Genomic DNA, 10,784 nt, shown 5'->3' with positions numbered 1-10,784 from the left:
CTGGACAACGGTCAAAATTATCCTTAGTTACCTAAGAGGACTAAGGAAATGTTTCTCGGTAATGGAGGTGACAAAGAGTTCGTCATAAAGTGTTACGTCGATACAAGTTTTGACACTGATCTGGATGACTCTGAGTCTCAATCGGGATACATATTGAAAGTGGAGCAATTAGCTAGAGTAGCTCTGTGCAAAGCATTGTAGACATAGAAATTTGCAAAATACATACGGATCTGAATGTGACAGACCCGTTGACTAAGCCTCTCTCACAAGCAATACATGATCAGACCTTAGTACTCTTTGGGTGTTAATCACATGGCGATGTCAACTAGATTATTGACTCTAGTAAACTCTTTGGGTGTTAGTCACATGGCGATGTGAACTATGGGTGTTAATCACATAGCGATGTGAACTAGATTATTGACTCTAGTGCAAGTGGGAGACTAATGTTGTGACGCCCGGATAATTAGACTACAGTGTTCCCACGTTAATGATGCCACATCACCACGATTACTGTTGATAATCTCGTGTTAGTTCAAAACGATTCAAATTCAAATTTGAGTTAATGGCAAACATCAAAAGTTTTCAAACGTTAAAACTAAAATGTTCGGTTTGCGGAAAATAATCCATACATTAATTTTGTGAAGTAACCACACTTTTACAAAATGTTTAAATATTCTCAAATAAATAAAACAGTAACAAAAACAGATAATTAAATGCCTTTTTCAATTAGTAAAATATTTATTTAATTGCCCGAACTAATGGGGCAGTGACATATTTGTAAAACTAAATTAGGAACTAATTTAGTATTTTATCTAAACTATAGCAATGTGAAAGAAAAATAATATAGAAAAGAATAAATAAAAAGAAAATAAAATAAACAAAACAAAATAAAAGAACCCAACCCCCCAACTGGGCCTCGGCCCAGCAGGGTACCAGGCTGCCAGGCCGGCCCAGCTGTGCCCTCCACTAACCCCCTGGGCACCCGAAACCCTAGCCCCGCTCCCCCACCTATCCCTCGACCTGCCTCTCCCTCTGCCTCGCCCCCCGATCCAGATCGGGATCGGGCCGACGACCGCGCCCGGACGCGGCGCCCCGACCCCATCGCCGCTCGTCATCGAACGCGCCCGAGGCCACCGCACCACCCAGCGCCAGCTGCCGTTATCGACCACCACTGCCTCGACCCCGTCGTCGTTCATCGCGGCGCATCATCCCCATCCTTCTAACAGCCGCAGCGCCACATCGCCCGCACCCGCTAACGACCCGCCCCGGATGGCCTATGGGCCAATGACAGCCGGGGCCCACACCCCTAAAAATAATAAAAAGGGAAAATATAAATTAAATAATTAAATTAATTAATTAAATCAAATTAACTAATTAACTTTGATTAACTAACCTAATCACGTAGTTAAGCTACTTAACTCTGATTAGTCAAACTCTGTCAATGACAAACGAGACCCACACGTCCGTTGACCTAGTTAACCGAGGGTTGACTAATGACATCACCCTGACATCATGCTGACGTCATAATTACATTTTCTAATTAAATAAATTCTGTTAATTCTAAAAATGAATTAAATCTTTAAAAATTAATATAAAATAATCCGTAACTCGGATGAAAATGTTTTATACATGAAAGTTGCTCAGAACGACGAGACGCTTCCGGATACGCAGCCCGTTCGTCCGCTACACATCCCTAGCATAGAAAACACACAACTTTCCCTCTCCGGTTCATATGTCCGAAAAAGCGAAACACCAGGGATACTTTCCCCGATGTTCCCCCCCCCTTCATCGGTATCACCTCCTACCGCGTTAGGGCATACCTAGCACCGCGTATTGCCTCGTTATGTTTTGTGATGCTTTGTTTGCTCCGTATTTACTGTTTCTTCCCCCCTCTTCTTCCCCGGTAGATCCCGAGACCGGCCCTGATGCCACCGAGTACGACTACGTCACCGACAGACCTTCTTGCTGTACAATAAAGCTTCCAGGCAAGCCCCCCCTTGATCACCAGATATCGCCTATTCTTCTCTATACTGCTTGCATTAGAGTAGTGTAGGCATGTTACTGATTTCGGTTAATCCTATTCTGCTGCATAGCCTGTCATTGTTACTACAGTTGTTACCCTTACCTGCCATCCTAAATGCTTAGTATAGGATGCTACTATTCCATCAGTGGCCCTACATTTTTTCTGTTTTCCATGCTATACTACTGGGCCGTGATCACCTCGGGAGGTGATCACGGGCATATGCTATCTACTTTATACTGCTACATTACTTATGATACTGTTCGGAGATGGGGGCTGAAGGGGTAGGTGGCTCCATCCCGGTAGAGGTGGGCCTGGGTTCCCGACGGCCCCCGACTGTTACTTTGTGGCGGAGCGACATGGCAGGTTGAGACCACCTAGGAGAGAGGTGGGCCTGGCCCTGGTCGGCGTCCGCGGTTACATCATTAACACGCTTAACGAGATCTTGGTATTTGATCTGAGCCTGGCCATTTGGTCTATACGCACTAACCAACTACGTGGGAAAGATATGGGCACTCGGCGTCGTGGTATCAGCCGAAGCCTTCTTGACGTTAGCGACTGAGCGGCGCGCGCCGGATTGGACTGGAACGCCTTCTAGGCTAGGTCTGCTTCCGGCCGCCCACGCAACGTGCAGATGTGCTAAGGGCGATGGGCCCAGACCCCTGTGCGCTTTGGTTTAGACCGGCGTGCTGACCTCTCTGTTGGCCTAGGTGGGGCTGCGACATGTTGATCTTCCGAGGCCGGGCATGACCCAGGAAAGTGTGTCCGGCCAAATGGGATCAAGCGTGTTGGGTTATGTGGTGCACCCCTGCAGGGAAGTTTATCTATTCGAATAGCCGTGATCTTCGGTAACAGGACGACTTGGAGTTGTACCTTGACCTTATGACAACTAGAACTGGATACTTAATAAAACACACCCTTCCAAGTGCCAGGCATAACCCGGTGTTCGCTCTCTAACAGGGCAACGAGGAGGGGATCGCCGGGTATGATTATGCTATGCGATGCTACTTGGTGAACTTACCATCTACTCTCTTCTACATGCTGCAAGATGGAGGTGGCCAGAAGCGTAGTCTTCGACAGGATTAGCTATCCCCCTCCTATTCTGGCATTCTGCAGTTCAGTCCACCGATATTGCCCTTTACACATATACCCATGCATATGTAGTGTAGCTCCTTGCTTGCGAGTACTTTGGATGAGTTCTCACGGTTGCTTTCTCCCCCTTTTCCCCTTTCCCTTCTACCTGGTTGTCGCAACCAGATGCCGGAGCCCAGGAGCCAGACGCCACCGTCGATGACGACTCCTACTACACTGGAGGTGCCTAATACTACATGCAGGCCGCTGACGACGACCAGGAGTAGTTTAGGAGGATCCCAGGCAGGAGTCCTGTGCCTCTTTTGATCTATATCCCAGTTTGTGCTAGCCTTCTTAAGGCAAACTTGTTTAACTTATGTCTGTACTCAGATATTGTTGCTTCCGCTGACTCGTCTATGATCGAGCACTTGTATTCGAGCCCTCGAGGCCCCTGGCTTGGATTATGATGCTTGTATGACTTATTTTTTTTAGAGTTGTGTTGTGATGTCTTCCCGTGAGTCCCTGATCTTGATCATACACGTTTGCGTGTATGATTAGTGTACGATCGAATCGGGGGCGTCACAAGTTGGTATCAGAGCCGACTGCCTGTAGGAATCCCCTTCCGAACTCCTTGGCCGAAGTTGAGTCTAGTCATTATTAGGATCTTTTATTCCTCGACCTATACTCTGGGACTCTGATCTCTCTTCTATTCGGGTTAAATGGTTTTGCTAACTCTAACTCTAGGTTCTCGTAAATACTTTCTCCTGGAGAGCCCTTCATTCCAGATGATGGCCTGCTTCACCAGAAGATTCCGAAGATACTCTCCGATATTCTTTCGAGACTTTGGGACCACCGCTTTTGCTATTCCCGACCACCGAAAATTCCTTAAGGATAACTACTTACACTTGTCGTTCATACCTTCGTACCCAGTTGCCCTTGTTATTACTTGATACCCTGAAAAATTCTCTGATATTCTGAGAATTCTTCGTGTCTACTACTTTGCAGCTCTTTTCCGCATTAATACCCATACGGGTAATTTCTCGCACTATTCGAGTATCAGCTCGTCCCCAGTTGATTCAACTAATTCACAAAAATCTTTGAAATGCTATTTGAACTTCCGAAAATCCCAAGCAGCCTATTGCTCTTGAAATTCTTGCTTGCTTGCATTATGGTTAATCCCATAAGTCTCGTAATCATATTGGCATCCTTTGTCATTATCATTTTGACTCCGTTGATTCAATATGTTGCGGTTGCTCGCAATCCTCAACCGAATCGAAGAATTCACCCTTCCGACTCAGACGCCAATTCTAGACAGGAGCTGGTTCTCGACCAATCAAATTGCCGTTGATTGTATCCCTAAGGCTATTCAACTTATCCATCCCTAATCAGAGCGTTGCTTCTGATCCCTTGAATTAGAAATCATAATTCTTTTGCATTTGTGCTTTGAATTAGTCAGTTGCTTCTATAATCCAATGCCTGTGCATTGTTTCTTTCGCCGGTTGTGTGGCGATACTCACATAATTGCCGTTACGGACCATCAGGTCATTTGTTGAACTATCATCCGACAGTGTCCGTTGTACACAAAAACCTCGAGAAGTTCTTTCCCTAATACATAATGCCATTGATAAATCCTATTCTCTGATTTGGCCAACCATGCTCTGCTTGGAGCTGGTGATATTTACTATTGTAGCTGATGGTATATGTTCCTAAGATGCCCCGATGGGTTGAACCAACACCTTCCCTAATCCGTGTGAACCCGAAAGATTCCACGGGTCATACTTATCTAGTATTGCGCCAGGTAGAACTTCCAACAAGTAATGTCATTTTTGAAATACGAGAGGTGAATGGAAGGTTATGCATTGAGGAAGTGGGAGTCGACCTTGAACCTTTGTGTTCATGCCCATGGACACGATGTAGATCCTATCATGGAAGCTTCTTGTAATAATAACTATTTCCTTGATATAATATCCTTTGGTATCGGTGAATTGATCCTTTGCAATCGTGGTTCCGACCATATGTTCTTCTTTGATCCCATTTCTTGGGCAAGTTTAAGCACTTGTCCTCTGCAAAGCAATACCCAGTCCAACCTCTACTTTGGTCTGTCGTCGAGTATTACCCCTGGTATCTCGAGGATATCATACCATTGCACTACATTACCCTATCTTTTGATGGAGTACTACCTTACCCTGTCTTTGTCACTTCATGCTTCTGGGTTGTTTGTCAACCGAGAACACCGATAAGTGAATCGATTCAGCACTCCGATTCAATAACTCTAAGTAATTTTCGTTGCTTACGAGTTCAATAATACTTTAAGTCATTCCTAGTCTGATCAGCTATATCATCATCATACTAATTTTTTAACTGTGCTACCTGGTCCTTCTTCCCGGAGCACAATTTTTGATGATGAGCTAAGCTTACGTCGATCTTCCTCGTCATATCATTTGTCCTTGAACAACAAGCTTGATTTCGAGTTTGTGTCATACCCATGGTTTCAATAACTTTTTGTTTCATCATTCCGTTGACTTGATGTCATCGCCGATCGGTTACATCTTCTTGAAACCTCTCGACAAATGTGTCATGATCATCATCAACATTCTGAGGTCGTCCAAGATATCAATTGAATTCATGATGAGAAATAACATCCTTGCCCTCGATGATTGGTGCTATCATCAACCACTTTGTTGCCTTCCGTTCAACACAAACTTGTTTGTGTTTTGTGTATACCTTGGGATCCTTGCTATCCAGCATTTGTTCTCCTTTACCTTGGAGTATTACCATCTTTTGTTTCAAGAATGTTGTGAGAGTTTCACCACCTCTTAGGAAATTCTTGATGCAGTAATACTTCTCGCCATCTCCGTTCATATCTTGGTCCCGTGTTGTTTCTAACTGGATTACCAACCATTGAACATGAGGTGTGAATTCAAAACTTCTAGCAACCCTAATGCTTTGAAGTGAATGATCGATAGTTTCATTCTAATTCTTTTGTTCATTAAGTCACCATTCTAACATTGTTCGTGCGACCCAGCCATATTTCGGGTGCACCTGTCAACCAATGTTTAATTGTGGATGTTTTCCTCGAATATACATCATTATATCATTTGATCTGACAATTGTTATCTCCTTGTTCACATAGTTGTGGAAATCCATCTTTTGTTAATCTCGATAAATTGTCGTTGAGTCCATCGGCCCCATCCTCTTCCTCTCCTTGGATACTGGTGAACTCTTGTTTTGGAACTCGCTTCCATAGTTCATTTCCCCGAGAATCTTACAATGTCATCTCGACAATTTGTGTCGCACCTTTCTCTTCTCAGGCATCCTGACTCTGAGGTATCCTGACACCAATCAGATCTGAATCTCGGTCAGATATGATGATGGTTGGAACATATTTCCAAGAGTTATAACATTGGTCTTTATATGACCCGGTAAGGTGATGTCATGCCTAACACACCTGGCCGAAGGGCCTATTGTTATAGTTTCCTTTTTAGCAAGCTTAGCGATTCTTCCATGAGGAAATCGTAAGACTTATTTTATAAGTTGTTCCTGATGGATCCTTTGTGTATCCAAAGTCCGACCTTTGCTTGAAGACCATGTCAATGCTATCTCAAAGCATGTCTGTGGTACTCCGATCTTCAATAAGAACATTTGAAGCACCATGCTAAATTTTCTTTATCAATTATCCAAACACCGTTGTATGGCTAATATCATGAGATTCCCCCCTTACCTAAATGGTTTTCTACTTTGTATCCTGTCATGGATATCATGTTCTGTTTGTCCTTGGAAAGGATATACCCCTGAAATATGTGTTTAAACACATTTTCTTTCCGTCGTTCTGTTTAATCTGATAATCATATTTTCCTTTCCATTGGTTGGTTTAACGTTTCTTGTGATCTATATGATCTAAGCAGTAATATTCTCTTGCTTATGTAAACACCTCGGTGTACAATTCTGTCAGCAAGACCCTGTTGCTATTGTTGATGACATTCCGGTAGCCACCGATGGACGAGAACTTTGCCTATTGGTCCGCCTCGTTCAACGAGCAGAAAAGGGTTCTCTTCGTCCCTCGCCCTTGGTACCGACGTTGTTGCCGACGTAATCGACAGGCTACCCTCTGACTTGCCTTGCTATCATGACCATGCAAGACGTCTCCGCCCTTCCTACTTTTGACCCACATGGTGGGCCCATAACCCACAGTTCCACGGGATCAAAACCTGACTCTCCTGTACAACCCTGATTCTAATGGTTATTCCTCACGCTTGGCTTCGAATTTAATTCACGGGCCACCTCTATTATGGTGTCAGACGCAATACTTACTCTCGCTGCTCTGAACCCCTTTCTCACTATGGTTCAAACTTCGAGCAACTATCTATCCGCTTGGAACCTCTTATTGTACCTTCGTACCTTACTATCGATGTATTTTATATGTTCAACTCGAGAGATACTCTTATGCTCATTCATGGGTTAACCCAGGTTGTTTCCCTCATAAGCATTCTGTCGTAGCCGAGCTGCCCCTTACCTATTCGTAAGTCCGTTGGAGTTTCCGAAGAAAAGGACGACTACTCCATGATGACCCGAAGAAGAGAAATGAAGACGTCACTGTAATGGATTGACCTCTTTGAGAAGAGCAACCAAGGCCGAGAAGATCCGTTAGAATTTCGTAACTAGACCTTCCCCCTCTTCTCTAACTCTTAAATCTCGGGACGAGATTTCTTGTAGTGGAGGAGATTTGTGACGCCCGGATAATTAGACTACAGTGTTCCCACGTTAATGATGCCACATCACCACGATTACTGTTGATAATCTCGCGTTAGTTCAAAACGATTCAAATTCAAATTTGAGTTAATGGCAAACATCAAAAGTTTTCAAACGTTAAAACTAAAATGTTCGGTTTGCGGAAAATAATCCATACATTAATTTGGTGAAGTAACCACACTTTTACAAAATGTTTAAATATTCTCAAATAAATAAAACAGTAACAAAAACATATAATTAAATGCCTTTTTCAATTAGTAAAATATTTATTTAATTGCCCGAACTAATGGGGCAGTGCCATATTTGTAAAACTAAATTAGGAACTAATTTAGTATTTTATCTAAACTATAGCAATGTGAAACTAAAATAATATAGAAAAGAATAAATAAAAAGAAAATAAAATAAACAAAACAAAAGAAAAGAACCCCCCCAACTGGGCCTCGGCCCAGCAGGGGACCAGGCTGCCAGGCCGGCCCAGCTGTGCCTTCTACTAACCCCCCTAGGCACCCGAAACCCTAGCCCCGCTCCCCCACCTATCCCTCGACCTGCCTCTCCCTCTGCCTCGCCCCCCGATCCAGATCGGGATCGGGCCGATGACCGCGCCCGGACGCGGTGCCCCGACCCCATCGCCGCTAGTCATCGACCGCGCCTGAGGCCACCGCACCACCCAGCGCCAGCTGCCGTTACCGACCACCACTGCCTCGACCCCATCGTCGTTCGTCACCGCGCATCGTCCCCATCCTCCTCCTCGCAGGACTGCTCATCCTCGCCCGTCCCGCTGCCGCAGACCGCGGCGGCTTCTTCGCCCGCAGAGCCACCCGCCGTCGGCTGCGGCTGCAACCGCGCCTGCTCCGGCCCTGCAGTCGCCGCCTCACGCACGCGCTCGCGCCGCCCGCTCGACTCTCGTGCCACCGCGGCTAACCCCGCACGCTGCCCGTGCTGCTGGCCCGGCCCCGCACTGGCCGCGCCACCCCCGCTTCGCCCCTCACCACGGGCCCCAGGCCACCGGCATCCCCCTGCTCCGGTGCCCTGCCAGGTTCGGGCGCCCGCAGCGCCACACCGCCCGCACCTTCTAACGACCCGCCCCGGATGGCCTATGGGCCAATGACAGTCGGGGCCCACGCCCCTAAAAAAATAAAAAGGTAAAATAATAATTAAATAATTAAATTAATTAATTAAATCAAATTAACTAATTAACTTTGATTAACTAACCTAATCACGTAGTTAAGCTACTTAACTCTGATCAGTTAAACTCTGTCAATGACAAACGGGACCCACACGTCCGTTGACCTAGTTAACAGAGGGTTGACTGCTGACATCACCTTGACATCATGCTGACGTCATAATTACATTTTCTAATTAAATAAATTCTGTTAATTCTAAAAATGAATTAAATCTTTAAAAATTAATATAAAATAATCCGTAACTCGGATGAAAATGTTTTATACATGAAAGTTGCTCAGAACGACGAGATGCTTCCGGATACGCAGCCCGTTCGTCCGCTACACATCCCTAGCATAGCAAACACGCAACTTTCCCCCTCCGGTTCATCTGTCCGAAAACGCGAAACACCGGGGATACTTTCCCGGATGTTTCCCCCCTTCGTCGGTATCACCTCCTACCGTGTTAGGGCATACCTAGCACCACATATTGCCTCGTTATGTTTTGTGATGCTTTGTTTGCTCCGTATTTACTGTTTCTTCCCCCCTCTTCTTCCCCGGTAGACTCCGAGACCGACGCTGATGTCAGCGAGTATGACTACGTCACCGAGGATCCTTCTTCCTGTACAACAAAGCTTCCAGGCAAGCCCCCCCCCTTGATCACCAGATATCGCCTATTCTTCTCTATACTGCTTGCATTAGAGTAGTGTAGCATGTTACTGATTTCGGTTAATCCTATTCTGCTGCATAGCCTGTCATTGTTACTACAGTTGTTACCCTTACCTGCCATCCTAAATGCTTAGTATAGGATGCTACTATTCCATCAGTGGCCCTACATTCTTGTCCGTTTGCCATACTATACTACTGGGCCGTGATCACCTCGGGAGGTGATCACGGGCATATGCTATCTACTTTATACTGTTACATTACTTATGATACTGTTCGGAGATGGGGGCTGAAGGGGCAGGTGGCTCCATCCCGGTAGAAGTGGGCCTGGGTTCCCGATGGCCCCCGACAGTTACTTTGTGGCGGAGCGATAGGGCAGGTTGAGACCAGCTAGGAGAGAGGTGGGCCTGGCCCTGGTCGGCGTCCGCGATTACATCATTAACACGCTTAACGAGATCTTGGCATTTGATCTGAGTCTGGCCATTTGGTCTATACGCACTAACAACTACATGGGAAAGATATGGGTACTCGGCGTTGTGGTATCAGCCGAAGCCTTCTTGACGTCAGCGACTGAGCAGCGCGCGCCGGATTGGACTGGAACGCCTTCTAGGCTAGGTCTGCTTCCGGCCGCCCACGTAACGTGCAGGTGTGCTAAGGGCGATGGGCCCAGTCCCCTGTGCGCTTAGGTTTAGACTGGCGTGCTGACCTCTCTGTTGGCCTAGGTGGGGCTGCGACGTGTTGATCTTCCGAGGCCGGGCATGACCCAGGAAAGTGTGTCCGGCCAAATGGGATCAAGCGTGTTGGGTTATGTGGTGCACCCCTGCAGGGAAGTTTATCTATTCCAATAGCCGTGATCTTCGGTAACAGGACGACTTGGAGTTGTACCTTGACCTTATGACAACTAGAACTGGATACTTAATAAAACACACCCTTCCAAGTGCCAGGTATAACCCGGTGATCGCTCTCTAACAGGGCAACGAGGAGGGGATCGCCGGGTATGATTATGCTATGCGATGCTACTTGGTGAACTTACCATCTACTCTCTTCTACATGCTGCAAGATGGAGGTGGCCAGAAGCGTAGACTTCGACAGGATTAGCTATCCCCCTCCTATTCTGG

Source organism: Triticum aestivum, chromosome 2D (genome assembly GCF_018294505.1).
Source record: "Triticum aestivum cultivar Chinese Spring chromosome 2D, IWGSC CS RefSeq v2.1, whole genome shotgun sequence".
NCBI lineage: Eukaryota > Viridiplantae > Streptophyta > Magnoliopsida > Poales > Poaceae > Triticum > Triticum aestivum.
Note: the sequence above shows the minus strand (reverse complement) of the source record.